Source organism: Engystomops pustulosus, chromosome 6, assembly GCF_040894005.1.
Source record: "Engystomops pustulosus chromosome 6, aEngPut4.maternal, whole genome shotgun sequence".
NCBI lineage: Eukaryota > Metazoa > Chordata > Amphibia > Anura > Leptodactylidae > Engystomops > Engystomops pustulosus.
This window is the reverse complement of record NC_092416.1, coordinates 135,331,448-135,348,956: the sequence shown is the minus strand read 5'-3', so window position 1 is coordinate 135,348,956 and position 17,509 is coordinate 135,331,448. Positions and strand designations below refer to the sequence as shown.

General features: G+C 42.2%; 1 protein-coding gene across 10 annotated transcripts in view; it reads right to left on the bottom strand.

The window, feature by feature from the left end:
* TANC2 (tetratricopeptide repeat, ankyrin repeat and coiled-coil containing 2) overlaps positions 1 to 17,509 on the bottom strand; it is a 269,159-nt gene that overhangs the window by 46,767 nt on the left and 204,883 nt on the right. The window contains exon 1 of one of the 10 annotated variants that reach the window (XM_072111169.1): positions 14,542 to 15,046. The exons of 8 other annotated variants lie outside the window; for them this stretch is intronic. The gene's annotated coding sequence lies outside the window, so the exon portion shown is untranslated. Of the gene's footprint in view, positions 1 to 14,541; positions 15,047 to 17,509 lie in introns of those variants that run through there. One more of the 10 variants, XM_072111170.1, reaches the window with a different exon arrangement.

Here is a 17,509-nt window from a genome sequence, read left to right as displayed (position 1 = left end):
AGTACCGGCACCAGCTCACCCTCACCCTGCTCGGTACTTACTGCTTACCCCTGCCATTCTAACTGGTAGGTTTCCTTTAAAGGAAATCTAATGAGCTAGAAGGTCTCTGCGGGGAGATACCAGAGCATTTGGCTTTGCTTTTGCTTTGGCTTCACAGGCTGCTACAATGTGCAGGAGAAGGTTTCCCCCTTCAGCACTTTCCTTAAATGCAAATTTATGTTCTCAAAAAGGAGAAAAAAACATGAGCCCACATTTATTAAAGTGTTTGCGCCAGTTTTCTGTCTGACTGTGCACTAGAAGGAACGTACAAACTGCAAGTATTTATAAAGTGTTGCAGCAACACTATGGCCAACACGACACATTAAGGGGCGTTCCGGTGCACTGACAGACATTGCACCACATTACCGCAACTCAATAGAATTGTGTCACACGCTCTATGTTAAAGGTGCACCAAAAAAGTTGGTGCACTCTGGCGAAGCAGCGCAGGGGCTGCGAGAATCATGAAGAATGCAAGACTAATTTCATGAATATGGTGCACCCGGCACACTCCACAGGAAAAGTGCACCTTGGGTAGTTTGCACTGTTTTTGAAAAATGTTGTCCATGGAGTTGTTTCTATGAGCACAGGATACAATTTTTGAAACTTTTTGATTCTGACTTTGTGAAAACTAATTGCTTCAAGAGTGTGCATGGAGGAATGGACCAAAGATATTAACAATTAGTTCTGAATCATATATGTGGAAAATGATCAAAAACTGGAGAGCCATTTGTCCTGTTCTAGAGGAAATCCTTCACTTATAAACTTTCAGTTTTTGATCATAATTTGACATTAGTATTCGAAAGCCAAAACCAGAATTGGCAACTTCACAAGGTATAATGGAATGATCTGCATCTCTTCCGTGTTTTAGATCCACAGGTTTTGGCTTACCAATATTGCAGCAAAATATACTGAACAAATACTGACTGTGTGAAAGTGACCTTACGGAGAAGCTATAAGGGCAGTCAGAGCGCTTCTTACTTTGAAGGTACAGGGATTTGGAAAGCACTGCGTAAACAGTCTCCATGAATTTTCGGCCATTGAGTCTAAAAGTTTGACTGTAAATGGTTAAATCAATCGGATACTACTCGCTTATGACGAAGAAGTGTTCCCCTGACCCAAGTTCATCTAGTTATTACTGAAAACTCAGCAAACAAGTAGTGATTAATCAGAGTGACGTACCACAGCGCAGGCGGGTGACAACGCCAAATGCGTAAGGGCAGCACAAAACCAGAAAACCATCAATCTACCTGCCAAGGACTGCGCTGGGCAGCTACAGGCTCAGCTGCCAGCGTTATATTCAGGACTCAAAAGCTTTTCCAGATGCTTATGCCCAAGGTGGCCCAACAACCTCAAGATGACAGGAGACACTATGGAAAAATGATGAATGCACTGACTCTGCAATCACAGCACAAGGACACAGAAATGAGGCCATAACCACTTCCCATCTCCGGCCAACCTTACTGGTGCCATTCCAGTGATCAGACCACGTGTGCCCGCCAGCCATAAAAAGTACCAAGCAGATGCCCAATGTATCATCAGTCTTTACTCTAATCCAGAACTGCATACTTAATTCTACATCATATTCACTTTGTTCTACCATTTGCACTACTAGTATAATATTAACATTAATCAGTTTGTAACATAAGATTCTCTATAACTTGTTAATTTACATCTCTTCTATCATCTATCTATGACTGATAATCCAAAGTTAGCTGGCATTTACAGACAGGACCGCTTAGAAATATCATTCTGCCCAGCTCTTGCTCTATAACATGCTGCCTACAGAATACACTGCATTTTATATGCGAGCTTCTCTTTAAGTTAATCATAAATGAATGATATTTTTGCATCTATGGCTTATACCTGAGCTAAAGAAGAGCATAACTACAAGGTGAATGGAAGGTTTTCCGTTCACCTTCTGTTCCCTATAGGATTTCCTTATACATTAAAGAATGGCCTAATAAAGCCTTTAACATAGATGTTTTCTCCTCCAAAGTCACATGAAAATGAACAGAGCAAAGTCGTTCACTGCCTGAGTCAAGTTTAGAGGCTTCAGGAGTAGTGTCACTTATCCCTATCTTTGGTTCTATAGAACCTAGAAACATCCTGGTTTCATATTAAAGATAAGAATCACATCTTTTAGATCACATCAGGTTTGTGAGTTACAGAACCGGAGATGAGAGCAATTAAAGAAAAAATATATACGTCCTTCATGGGCCGGCAATGGGCGCACGGCGTGGTATGGAGTGGTACAGTTCAGCACATGTGTGGCACCGTTCCATACCCGGGAAAAGAGAACACATGTCCTATCTTTTCGCGTATTACGGCGCCATGTTCCATATATCTCTTTGGAGAGGGTCTGGGGGCGAACGCCGCTTACCCACTCTCCTGTGCACCAACTTGTGCCCGCTGTGCTATGGTACGGCGGGAACACCTTAGTATGAATGCAGGCTTAATCTGGTCTGTTTTCAGGATGTGCACACAGGTGCGCCTTTTTTGTTTTTTAACTTTACTTCATGCTGTTGCGACACAACAAATTGACAAATTGGCGCTACCACCAATGAGGTGTGTCTAAGTATTAGGTGAAACTTTTTTGTTGTTGGGGGATGAGACGTTTGCTTGTTAAAGAAAGCTTATTTAACTACATAGACTTTCTAAACATAGACTGGATTGATTATATGTTGGCGATACTGCTAGATTTGTGTAAATGAATATATTTTTATCTGAGAAAGGCTGTTTCAACTTATTAACCTTGAATTGAAATGAGCTGCTTTGGAAACAGTATGCCATAAATATTCTGAAAATAAAAAGTAAATCAAATGAACAATTTAAAATGATTTAAGTCCCTGTGACAACCCAGGGTTATTATCAGGCCTATTCATGGCTGCCACTAATCAGCCCTATGAGAGAAGAACACGAATCCTATATAACCATAGTAACCACGATGGTCACTGATAAATGCAGGTCATTGAGGAGCAGTTTATGACGCCTCAGTCACCACTGCATTTTTTGTTCTCTGAAGGTAATTAAAAAGAAATTATAGGGATATTTCCTGGACTCTAATGATACACACATTTGTCACCGCCACATGGATAAGCTTCAGATTTATGTAGACTCATGGCCAACAATGTGCCCCAAATCTACCCATAAAACACACGGACCAAGCCACACCTTTCAGAATGCCAGTCACAATGGGGCACATTTACTAAGGGTCTGCCCACCGCATTTCCGTCGGGTTTCCCAACTTTTTCCGTTTTGCACCGCATTTAACTTGGGTTTTTGGCGCACGCGACCGGATTTAACATTCAAAATTGTGTCGCAAGCCATGCACTCACATACCCCATGAAGAAGAAGGTGAACTCCGGCGGACCTGAGAGGGGAAGCGACACATGCAGGAAATTGGACGCACGATCTTAGTGAATCGCGGCAGCTCTGAATCCTCGTCGGACAACGCACCTCGGGGATGGTGACGGGACGGGTAAGTAAATGTGCCCTAATGTTCTCCACTCTGACTCCGCTTTTTTTCAATAATTTATCATACACCTCCAGTTCCCTAATGTATCTGGTTGGAGGCTATGGCAGGTAACTATTCTGCGCCACGCGCTGCCTGCCGTAGAAAAGCGTTGTAACCTGCAAACTTTGAGGCCTGAATGATCGCAGGCCAAAGCGTGGGCCTACTCCGCTGCTATAAGTGTGGGGGGAATGATCACAACACCTCGTGGTTTGTGAGTAATTGTGATTTTTTTCAGGGCTTCCATGCTGGAAAACTACTTTGTACTTTCAAGAACTGGACTAGCAAGAAGTAGCAAGGGAATTCAGCAAGAAGTAAATCCTGGGTCATTTAAAGGGTTATTGTGATTTTCTGAAAAAGTTGATTTGCCGGTGTTTATATAAAAAAATTAGTCAGAATTAGTCCAAACTAGAGACTGTAAACTATTGTTTTGGCTTTTGCTGATGAACCAACATTCATAGCGATAAAACCCATGAGTCATTGATGTACAGCCCTTCCTCCACTCCTGTTTGAAAGCAAGCTACCACATAGAGATAAGAAGAATACAATAAAGTGTTTCTGCGTATTGATAATCAGATCATCATCTCTTTCCAACCATTTTCTATGTAATGACTAACCTCCTCCTTCCCATTATCCTCCTCCTCCCACTGACACGATACATAACAGCAAAATGAGAATCACTTGCACTTTGCTGGGAATGCATCACTGGCGTCCTACAGAGGCATCCCACAAACTAAGGCCTCTTTTCCATAGCTAGCACACATCTCCATTTACTTCTAGGGCTCATACACATGGCCATTGTTTGTATGGCTTCGCGTATGAGCTGGCTGCCTGGGCTGCAAATTACAGGAGGTCCAATTCTGGCTCATTTTGCAGCTCAGTCAGTCTTTCCTCCGATGATTGGCCTTTGATTGGACCCGGGAGCGGGTGGAGACTGTAGCAGAAGTCTCTGCAGGCTCAGACCTGGTATTAGGTCCGGAATGGCGTAGATTAAGCCCCATCTACTAAGAGGCCGGAACCGAGCGCCGGCAGGGAAATTATAAGACGGTCTAATAAATTCTCCCCACTGTATACGTGTGCAGGTAGCACACGACTACCTGCCCTAGGTACAATATAGAGGCCAAGTAAGGGATAACCATTCAACAAAATAGTAACTCCACTATTCAGATATGATCAAATAATCATATGATTTTGTGAGGTTTGCAAACACAAAACTTAAAGCAAACCTGCCACCAGGAATGTAAATTTTACCTGATGACAGGTTCCAATAGCCTCTGCTATGTTGATTTTAAAAATGCATTTGTCAGCATTCTGAATCATTTCAGTAGTTTCTAACAGTTTAATTCACATTACCTGGCTCCCTACTAGCAGCATGTGGTGAGTTCCGGAGGAGGAAGTAGCTGCAGCCAGTGTGTGCCTGTGTCATGCACTCTTCCTCTACTCCACATCATCTCCCTACGTCCCCTGTCTGCTCAATCCACATGACAAGAAGTAGGGAGGGAGCAAGATAAGTGAGGAGGAGAGGACACCGACACAGGCTGCAGCTGCCCTCCCCGGAACTCACCACACCTACTAAAATTTTTCATAAAATCAGCTTACCATAGGCTATTGGCAATTGTTATCTATAAAGTTATCTATAAAGTTAATATAGCATCGGAATCAAGCATGATAAAGAAAGGACACTTACTCATAGATCCAGGTACAGTGACTGTGGTAATATTCTAATATTTCTTATCCATGGCCTCCTTCCTTCTAAAATATTTTAAATTACGACAATCAATCTGAAGGGCTCCTGGAGCACTACCAGACCACCTCCGTGATTTAGTTTCATTGTGTGCTGAAACTTCCTCTGCCGCCAGAGCACTTCCACCTCATTATCATAATTTTAAAAGTTGATATTAGATGGAGGGAAACCATGGATAACAAATAAAAGAAGATTACCACAGTCACAGTGTCTGGATCTATAGGTAAGTGTCCCTGGTTTATCATGCTGGATTTTCATGGTAACTTTCCTTTAAACATAGGTCTTGCCCTTAGTCATACAGGCCATAACTATGGATGCCCTGGATGTAAAACAACATGTAGACAGTACTAGGAACCATTTTAAACAAAAAAAAAAAAAGATAGAGGGGGGTACAACCATTACAGCCAACGTGACCGCTACTTTCAGCTCTTAATATTGTTGCCCATACATATGGAGACTTGTATTGACAAGTGGAGTATAAGCCACAATGGAAGATGTAATGGTCGTCATATGGCTAATATCTATCCAGTGTACTGATCTACCCAGCAGAAACGCTACCAGCTTGATGACTGGCAACTCTGGTTTATTTAAGGGGGTAGCGCTGAGAGTATATTACTGTAGAGCGGGCCCCACCGGAAGAATATGTCAAATCATAAAAGCACTGAAACATATCCCCAACAGCTAATAAAGCATTATCAGGCAGGATTTGCTATGATACACTTGGATACAGTAATAGTGCAGTCCACTAAACGCTCCAGTGCTTCCATTCTGCCCTGTGCCAGTGAGATGTGACAGGCTTCATGTGTGAAAGGATGCGGCGTGTGGCCCAATTCCCATTGTCAGAGGTGTGATAATAGGGGGTGGGCAAGTTTAGCTGCGGCAAGCTCAGACACTGTGAAGGGCTGAGCAAGAATATGGAGAGGTTCCAGTGCCAAGCTGATAAGGGGAAGGAAGAGGAGGGGGGTCTTCATCACAAATCCCAGCCTGTTGCTATGGAAAGGTCATGGAAGGACAAGCAGCCTCTTCCAGGGAGAGCTGGCAGAGCCTCCAATATTATCCAGCAGAATACTGACTCACCCCCAGCACCGTTCTGCAGTAATAGCTGGCTCTTCACAGCCCATCGGATGAGCCGTAATCGAGCAGAGACATGACAGCCGCCTCTGCCAGGCCCTCACACGCAGCCTGGTGTTTCCTAGATCTGCTTCACCAACCCTATCAAACAGGATGAATGGAGGATGATTGAGACATTTGCCTTTAATGAGGCTTGTCACGCATCATGTACAGGACGTGGGCCGTGTCATCCTGTCATCTGTGTGGCCTGGAAATGTGCTGGACACATCAAGCAAGACCTAGCAACACACAACATTAGAAAATAAACCTCGGCGATAAATGCCAATAGAATATTTATACAAAAAAGAAGGGCACACATTTACAGGCCGGATGTAGAGTCAAGGCCCGAGGTCGGCTCTTGCGGCACCAAAGCTATGAAATAAAAATGACTCCATCACTTGTAACCTTGTAAGTGAAATGTAACAATAATGACATTATCCATCTACAAATAGAAACACAATACCATTTCCTCTAGGAAAGGCACCTAGCATCATGTATGAAAGGCAAAGGTTATTAGACAATCACTTCTATGGGGCCCCTTACTAGCGGAAACATCAAGCTATATGTATTTACACCCTCAGGACTCATGCACGTGGCCATGTGAGCAATAAGGGCTGAAAACGGAGGTCATAATGAGCCCCACTCCTCCTCCTCCCAATTGTCCATAGGAACTGAGCGACTGTGCCGCATTCTGTCAGGAATAGGTCCTGCGCCATATTTTTAGCCTCTCTCGTAGTGCGGGGAGACACAGTGTATGCAGTGCGCACAGTGGCCGAGCACAACAGAACTCTATGGGGGCTGTAAGCTAGCCAACTTTAGTGCAGATAACTCATGGCCCCCCAAATATGGTTGTGTGCAAGGGGCCTTACACTGGCATATGCAAAATTACATTAACAGGGTCTTCATGTATTATTAAAAGCTTGAGTTTTCAGCTATTGAAAGCTTATTGAGTGGCAATTTAGGTTAAGAATTAATGTTTTACTTTATTGACCTGAAATCTGCAGTGTTAAAGGACATCTACCACCAGGATGAAAGACTGTATGCAAATGAGCCTCAGACTAATTTGCATACAGTCCTTCATCCTGGTGGTAGATACCTTTTACCTGCCCCCCCCTGGGGTCCATCACACTCAATAGGCAGGAGAACATCTGTCTCCATTGGCTGAGTAAAAAGGACAGCAAAACAGAAGAATTACCTGTTGTAGACACTGTGGGAATGAACACTGTAATGTGATAGGTCAGTGTATTTTTGGAACTTGTCTATTACCAAAGAATATCATCTTAACTGGGATCACAACCTCAACGTTTATGGAAGATTAGCAAATCCACATTCTAGTTTATAATGTGTGGTTATTGTAGCAGACACAAAGCATAACCTAGAAATTACACATTACTTGGTTATATGTCTCAGCAAATCTCAAATCCTGAAAACTCGGGAAAAATCAAACAAATCAAAGGAATTCTTTTACTATGACATATGGATTGCAGGTCCGATCTGTGTGGGTCAACTTCTAGATCGGAACTAACTTTAAAGAAAAAAGAAACTGCTAATTTTTACCAAATTATACACCCAATTCTTTCTAGGTATCAATGGAAACTGTAATGTTATACCCTTTATTATTTGAACAATATTTGTGGTGTGAAGATTACAGTCTTCTCACCAAATCATACAAACACCCATATATACACACAGTGTACACACAGATTTACTTACCCGGCCCATTCGAGATCCAGAGGCACGTTCTCTGCGGTGGATTCAGGTCCGGCCGGGATTCACTAAGGCAGTTCCTCTGACGTCCACCAGGTGTCGCTGCTGCGCTGAAGAGCATCGGAATGCCCTGAAGTTCACCGGCCTATTCCTAGTGAAGGTAAGCGCGAGTCCCGCGACACTTTTTTTTGTTTTAAATACGGCGGTTTTTCCGAATCCGTCGGGTTTTTGTTCGGCCACGCCCCCCGATTTCCTCCACATGCATGCCAGCGCCGATGCGCCACAATCCGATCGCATGCGCTAAAATCCCGGGCAATTCAGGGAAAATCGGCGCAAATCAGAAATATTTGGGTAACACATCGGGAAACCGGGAATCGGGCCCTTAGTAAATGACCACCAGTGTGTGTGAGGTGGACTATGTGCAGAGGTCCAAAGGTTGCAAGGACATTTAAGGTCCAGTTCACACCTGCATTCAGAACTTCGTTATTATCTAATGTTTCTGTTACTTTCACGTCAGAGGTCTGAACGCTGGTGTGAATTGGGCCTAACGTGTTTCAATATCCCAGTTAAATCTCTCCCTTGTACACTGTAGGAAACATTAGTATTAGTAATATGACAGCATTACACAGCTATTGTATGCCGATGTGCATGTATGAGGTTCACCCTAGAAGAGCAGGTCTGCTAGATTTGATGCATATCCTTACATGATCAGAAGATTAATGGCCCACATTTACTAAGGGCCGTGTGCCAGTTTTCCGTCGGACTCTGCCCATACTTTTCAGTGCAAACTGCTTGAACATATATTTAAGAAGTGTCTGAGACACATTTCTGGTGCGACTGCACTATACCCAATGCAACACAAATTTCTGCTTTGTACCACAATTATTATGCAAAGTCAGACAGAATTGTGTTGCATTCCCCATGTTAAAGGTGCACCAGAAAAAAAAGTGGTGTCCTCTATCGGGGAGCGCCAGATTCATGAAGAATGTGAGACACAAATCTTGAATGCGGCTCACCCTGCATCCTACACAGGCAAACCGCAGATAGTATAGTTTGCACTGTTCTTCGTAAATGTGCCCCAATATCTTTCAGATATTTGAAATTCGCAGAGCATGTAAAAAAATACAAATCATCAAATATGAAGAAATGCAGCAGAGGTAGTAGACACAATAGCTACAAATGATAGAGGTAGAAGAGGTTGCGGTCGCACCCAGGCCCAAGAGAATTAGGGGGCCCTTATGGTGTCACTTTCCCATATAAGAAGTTTATTACTATAAACCACACATTATATTCGGGGCCTGGCACAGTCTTTGCACTGGGGCCCATCGCCTTCTAGTTACGCCACTGGGTAGAAGTACAGTACTGGAGAAAATATAAAACAGGCAAATGTACAAGCTGTGAAAATATGCCTATATTAGCAATTTTATATGTTGATAACATGGCTACCTTTATTGCTTTGTCAACAGTATTATTGTAATATTTGTAACATAATAATGGTATTTATTTATCTCTAAGCTGTAAAAGTTACAGAAAATACAAGAAAAAAAAAAGAAATAATATACTGTTAATAATCCCTTTATTCCCACCTAAGTATGCATGGTGAAATAAAGGTCAGGTATCTACATTCTCTAATAGGGAACAACCTGTAGTCAAAGGGTTTTCTCCATATCCAAGAGTCAAACCTTTACTTCCAGGTTCTCAGCAAGAAAAAGTTATTTGTTTTGTAAGAAAATAAATAATTAGAAGTACCGTAGTTAACACTATCCTTAAAGGTGATCTACCACCAGGATGAAGGACAAACTGGTAAACCAAGCACACTGACAAACTGGTGTGCGCCCCCTCTGGAAGGGGGCGTTTCTTTTAGTTTCTTATGCTCTGGTTTTTGCAAAAAGGCTCAGTTGCATAACTTTTTATTCTTAAAAACAAGGGTATAGAAAGCTTAAAGAAGAATGGATCCTGCCAGAGGGAGCACACACCAATATGTCAGTGTGCTTGGTTTACAAACCGTCATCCTGGTGGTAGATGACCTTTAAACCTCTTTGACCACTATATATATAGTGCAAGCCAAGGAGCTTACAGTCTAGACTCTTTAGAGGTTAACTTACATTGTATTGCTTGCTCAAAATGCAAACGCAGTTTACAGCCTTTATTATACTAATCTCTGCCCACTCACTTCTTTTACTGCATCAATAATTCCACCTACATCTCAGCTCCAGTCTTCTCTATACATCCCTCCTCCACCCTCATACACAAGCCGGCATCCATGGCCCTGACCTAAATCAAGTCACCCTGAGGGTAGACAAGCAGAGATGCTGGTGTGAAGTAAGCTATATGTTGGGAACCACTAGCAAACAATCCTTTCTAATGTATATCCATCTCCATATGCAGTTAACAGAGCCTGGATATCTCCATCACAATTTACATTTGCTATGGGTTCATTTAGCTACACACGGGCTTCACCCATCTCTTATGGGTTCTCGGGTCGGCCAGATAGAATGGCTTGTCATCCATCAGTGTACAGAAACTGTAGGTGGCTTCATTGCAGTTAATGAATTGTCTCCAGTTAAGAGAATACAGAAAAACAGAGCAAGAGAGATCGCACAATGTGCGGATGAGATATACTGTACATACATTCATGAAGCTATACAGAAATACACCAGCCAACATCATGTGTATAGCTAAACACTTACTGAAAACCACAGATGGCACATCCACAGTGATAGATGGGCGCCAAGACACACGTTCTGCTATGTCAAGACGCAGGAGGTGAATTGCTATTAAGCATCCACTATGTCAATGTCCCAGAGATGACAGGTTCTGTATTTTCTGCTACAAGAAAGCTTCAGGATTTACAGATAACGCCATGGAGGGGGCTTGGTAGATACAGGGGAATCGGATATAAAAGCTGAAAAACTATGATCCATATGCTAATGCTGGTGGCCAGTTTGGCAGAGGGATAAATCCTTGAATATGGGTACAACACTCCCATAGATGAAGCAGAAGTAAACACTTGAAATGTGAAATGGGTTTCATCCCAGGAGGTTATGGAAATTACTAGTATAACTGGGAAGCAGGATTTGCATTTACCAGGTGCAATTTCTTCCTCGATGAAAAGACCAGTCCTTTGGAATGATATATCCACCAGCAGATATCCAAGTTAACTAAGGGTAAGGATACACATTCTGGTACATAAATGGCACCATTGTAAGCCAATAACTACTGTGAGATATATATATATATATATATATATATATATATATATATATATATATATATATATATATATATATATATATATATATATATATATATACACACACACATACACACACAAACGTATACACACACATACGCTCATAATGCCAGGGTTACTGAAGCGAACATAAGATTGCTTTACAGCAGTACAGGTTGGCCATACATAACTCCAATGTCAATTATGGTAGGATTGGCACTACTATTCCCCAACCATATATGTAGGGGTAAAAAGGGATCAAATTCGTTGGATTTGACACATCCTCAACCCTCTTATCTCTCAAAGGCGAACTTATTCCCCTCCTCTTACTGAGAATACACTCACACTAGGCATGCATGTGCATAGGATGATTGGGAGGAATAGACTTCTTGTCTAGCCAAGGAATATCAAAGCTATATTACCACCTGAAGACCCCCAATACCACATTAACAATGGTTATTTCCAGTTCTGTGACACATAGAAGCACAATCCCTATGCAATATTAAAGAGGAGCTTCTCCTCTTTAAATGACACCAGACCTGTATTTCTCTGTGCTACTATTCTAAAGTTATACCCATTTGTAACTAGGGCCTACTGTGAAAAGGCTGAAATATTATGCTAGGGTTATTTTTGGGGTAGGGCTCATTTTTGGAGGAACACAATAATCTTATGATATTGGTCTGTAACCCTCCCAATGCAGAAGACTAACATTAGTAACCATAATGATGAAAAAAAAACAAGACACCATAATCATAAATCTCAACCTCACGGATATTCAGTATAAGAAATGCAGATCTCAAGGAACGCAGATACACAGGAACTGAGCTAATATGATGGGCAATGACAAACACCAGATGCCAGGAGCAGGAACTCAATTATTGGGGAGAATGGGTCTAGTTTAAGAGGTTTTTTTCCAAAATCTTAAGAAATCAAATAACTAGTTTACTCCTAATAAAAAAGCTTAATGTGTTTTTCTGTTTTCTCTTGGTCAGTGGCACAAGTTGGAAAGCTACATGGCACTTGATCTTGTATGTCACCATTATCAAATAACCACCTTGACAACTATTCAGCAAGTGTTCATGGTCCAGGATCAATATGCCCACATCTAAGGGTTATTCTAAAGTCTTGAAGTGGTTACTGGAAATGAGAATTGCTTTGAATGTTCTCAGAACATCTCCTGAAGGTTTTTTTTTACACCAAAGGACATAGAAGGACATAAAGGAAACAGGTGCAAACAGTGCAGCCCTGTGCAGAGCAGTAAGATAGACTGATCGAGTAGAAGAGGTTAAACAGTGATCAAGCTTTATTGATATGTGCCAATTTAAATGCATTAGAACATATGAAATAAGATAAATACATATAGGGTACAACAGAGGTAGGTGCGGGGACCATTTGTCCTCTATTTACAATGGCTCCAAAGTAGGCCTCATTCCCATTATACACACAGCGACAAATCTTAGACAGGAATGTATAAGATATGTTTTTCCATTCCATTATATGTACAGGAATAATTTGGATACAATTCATGGTCTCAATTGTGTGCCAATGACATGTGCATGATCACAGTCTCCACCCGCATGGGCTCATTCATATTAGATTCCTTTAGATGATCCATTATGTGGCATAAGGTGAAAATTGACGATTTGACCCCTCATATAATAACAGTGTGGACACTGCCATACCGTTACCAATGTAATAACAGAACCAAGATAATAATGTTTGCATAACAGCTAGTAGTTATAAGGTATATGGACCTTGCCAAACTAGATATCACCAGATCATCACCAATATACATAGAAGAACATAACAACCCAAGACTCGCCACAGTGACAATTCACAGGGCATGCCAGCTACAGCCACTACACAAATACCCTGTAAATAGATAAAAGAAAAAACTATATAAAATGTTCAAATACCCAGTTATCACATTTTCTCAACCAGCCATCGTTCAGCTCAAATGTATTGTAAGGGAGGACCAGCAGCTCTACAATGTCTCACCGGTGAATTACTGCAGGAGACGAACATCACATCATCCATCACCATAGAAAATGTAATTTCAGCCTGAATACCATCAGTTATGGCGTGTTAAAGAGAAAGGTGCTGAGAATACAGTACAGCAGTATATTGTGTGTGTCCACGCATACATAATGTGTACATACAATACATGTATTTGGTGGAAACATTGTTGCTTTCTAACAAATAAATAAGAGGTTACCGGGAGTGCTGGTCACACTAATGCGGATATTACTGTAATAAGTATAATAAAATGATTATGCTCTGCTACACAAATACATTGACAGCCATTTTCCTCATAAACACGATCACCAAAGCACGTTTTTATAGTTCCGTTTCTTACATCTCATATTGCTGAAGACAAGATACCCCTTTTGCAACTGGACAAAGGTCAGAGGTCAAAAAATGGCTGCCCCCAGAGGTGCTGTGAATATATCAACAATATAGTAAATATAATAGTAAAATATATAGTAAATATAATTAAAAAACAATACTATGAAAGACAAACCCAGAAGCACAACATCCTTCACCTTGATCTTGGCCCAAGGGTTCCCCTCAATTCTTGAGGGATAACAAGATGGCTGCAGGGCCCTTAGTAAAAGCATAGAAGGATATTGTTCTAGAAAACCTCTCCCTCTGTGAAACCTGGGGAAGACGTGAGGTAATAATGCAGGCTATTTTTCAATTAGGCTGCAATATGACAAGACAGAACAGATTCCCACTCACTTTACCTTCCTACATCAAAGATAAAAGGAAATTCACTTACAAACCAATCAAGGCCTAAACAAGTGGGTGATCCTAACCCCATGGCCAAGGTTACCCGAATATTAGTTATATGGTTGCAGGGCAGTTTGGTCACAAATTACTCTTACAAGCCGCACCCCGATGCATTCTGGTCCTCCTGTGTATGGAGTCACTAAGAGGCAGCACAACGGCCTCCATAGACACTAAGCCTAATGCTGATATTTTCTCTACTCCATCTCCATAATCTGGGCAGAAATACAAGAAATTAATGCAAATCTATGTGTGATGGGAAAGGTGAAGATCTCAGCAGAGTGAAGAGAAAAAAACACTACCTGGACGTATGTAACTCAAGCATGAAATGTGAAAACATCCATGGTGCCCCCCTTTATAAGTAGCTTCACCCCCCCTTCCCCGCTGTGCTGTCCTAGGAAAATTACTTACATAGACCGTGGCTACAGCAATCCTTGAAAACCCCAAACTCCAGAATAGCGTCACTTTCTCCGTCTTTGGAAGCTATGGTGCAGATGACAAGACACAGTCCTTTCCCTCTACACGTATATAAAGGTTTATGGTGTCACAGGTCCAGCTGTGTCCTGGCTAGCGTTACTGACCTCCCAGCGGAGCAGACACATCCCTCCCCTCTATTCTCCTCCGTGATCTCACAGATAGCAATCTTCTTCCAGCGAGGCTGCGGAGGGCATCAAAATTTGTCTTACTGTCCCCCAGTCCTGGTTACTCCCCTCCTCCTAGGGCAGCAGCACACAGGAGGGGAGTGGGATGTGGGATGGTGCAGAACAGCACAGAGAGAGAGAGAGATGCAAAAGGCGGCGTAGGGATGCAGCTCGGTCCTGAGCTAATGAATGGTGCAGTGCTCTTGTTGTCATGGAAACGCAAAGAGGAAAAAATCATCGCCATATAAGGAGCGGTGACATGGATTCTGGGAACAAATAAGAATATATAAAATAAAGAGAAGGAAAAAAAAATAAAAGGAAAAAGGGGAAAGCTGCTGATGTGCGCCTCGCCAGGAATGTTCCACAGAAATGTTTAATTCGCTGACAGCGGAACGGCGATAACGCTGCTTAGGGATGCAGCTCAAGGTAGAGAGCGCTCATCCTGGCATGGCTGTGTGCGTGCAAGCAAGGCCCTGCTGTGATCAGAAGGGAGCCATAGCACGGAAGGAGGGGGGGTCTGCGACAGGTGGCCCACTGACAGCCTGTCCACGCCACCGGCACAATGACGCTGGGAGAAATTTAACCTATTCCTAACCAAGCACTAACTCCTTTGATTCACATTACTCCTTTGAGAGTGGATTAAATAAAACCGCTGGAACATATTCCTTGTGGGCAAAGACTTGTTACAGTATACAAGGCATTCCCAGGCAGCCAACCCCTTTGAGAAGTAGATTTATTTGATCCTAAGCAGACAGATCCATATACTCAGGATCCAGGGAGGAAGTAAAGCACTCCATTATACCAAGATCAAGCTTCAAGTACTGATAGCATGTGTAAAAGCTGCCAAGTGAAGTCATATGAAGAATCTGTAATGGGATTCCTTCACTACAGAATTTCACAGTTTTTTCCCTATTTATGATGAAGGGGTTAAAGGTGTATTTATATATATATATATATATATATATATATATATATATATATATATATATATATTTTAAAAAAAGTAACAGTCCATGTTGCACCAATCTTATATTCAATAGCTTAAAGCCTAAACATCACAGCAATAAGTAATGTATGTGAATGCAGGTTATACGAATGCAAAGAGCGCTTCTCATCACCGACTACCAGAATTAGCTGCGGAGAATTCTCTAAAGGAGGCTCCATTCATCAGTGTCAGGAAGGGAAAGAATAAAGAATACTATATTCAGAGAATCGGCCCCTTGTGTTCAGCCATAATAAATGATGATCAAGCATCTGATCTCACATAAGCTCACTGCCATTCTACTGCTATACAACTCATAGGGTGCGTTCACACATGGTGTTTTGGATGCATCAAAACACGTGGGTCAAAACATATGCGTCAGGACGCATGCATTTTGCAATGTTACAATGCGTTTGGCTACTCTGGAAGTGTTTTTCATCATTGCTAAAAGTGTGAGGAGCTGTGTAAACATTTTCATTGTAACATTTAAAAACGCATGCGTTCTAATCCTAAACGCCACCTCAGAGACCTCTGTACAAATGAAGCTTGAAACCTAATAAACCAGTCAGCTGAGGCATAACACTTCCGTGTTCAAACACAATGGGGGGATTTATAAACACACTTGCGCCACAATTGGTGGTTTTGTGCCAAATACAGTGTCTATAATGCCTTGAACCACAGTTATCAAGGCTTTTAGACCTTTTTTTTGGCACTTTCCGCACACTTCGGGAGATGGGCGTGACCTTGCGAGAAAGGGCCGTGGCTTGTGGTAAATCATCGTGCGGCCAAAATTCTGGCGCACAGTTTAGACCAACTAAAAGTAGTTCTAAAGTAGGAACCGACAGTCTGCACCAGAATTCAACATCACAGTGATAAATCTGGCACAGAAAAAGACTAGTGTTTTCCAGCTAGATACTGGCGGAACATGATTAACTATTAAATCCCCCCCAATGTGATTGCATGTGTGTTTACACCTAAAAGCATGCGACTGGGAACAAGCAAAATGTGGTTTGCATGTAAACAATGCACATTACATGGTGCTAGTTTCTGATTGTATATGTTTAGGCATACCTCCCAACTTTTGGGCTTGAGAAAGACGGACAAAAACACCCTCCCATTTCCCTTACGCACACCCACTGTCCCACCCTATGCCCGCCCCAAACATGGTATAATATACCTTAACGGGCCACACGTAGTGTAATGCACACGTCCTGTGGCCATCCCCCAAAGGACCTATCCAATATCCTCTAATGCAACTCAGCAACCTATAACCCCCCTCTTTATTGTTATCCTCCCTTTATAATAATATTTTTTTTTTTATATAGCTCCATCAAATTCCACAGCGCTTTACTTTCCCCCCCACTTTTCTAGGAGGGAACAAGGCACATGGTGCCCAGGACACAGAGGTCACAGGGCATACCTCTCGCCGAGAGGGACAGAGCCTGAAAAACAGGACTGTCCCGCTGGATCCGGGACAGTTGGGAAGCATGGTTTAGGTGTAAATGCATGTGCGATGAGAAGTAACTACTTCCCATTGCGTACCAAATGTGAACAAGGCTTTGCATCCTCTACATTTATTTTATGTTAGCTTTTTTTCTAAGATTAAAGGGCTTTCCCACAAAATAAGTTAGGCCCTATCTGCAAGATAGGGCCTAACTTGCTCATCGTGGGGGTCTCAGTGATGAGACCCCCACAGATCAAAAGAACGGGGTGAACTTGTTTTGTGGGAAAACCCCTTTCAAAACAGCTATCCGGT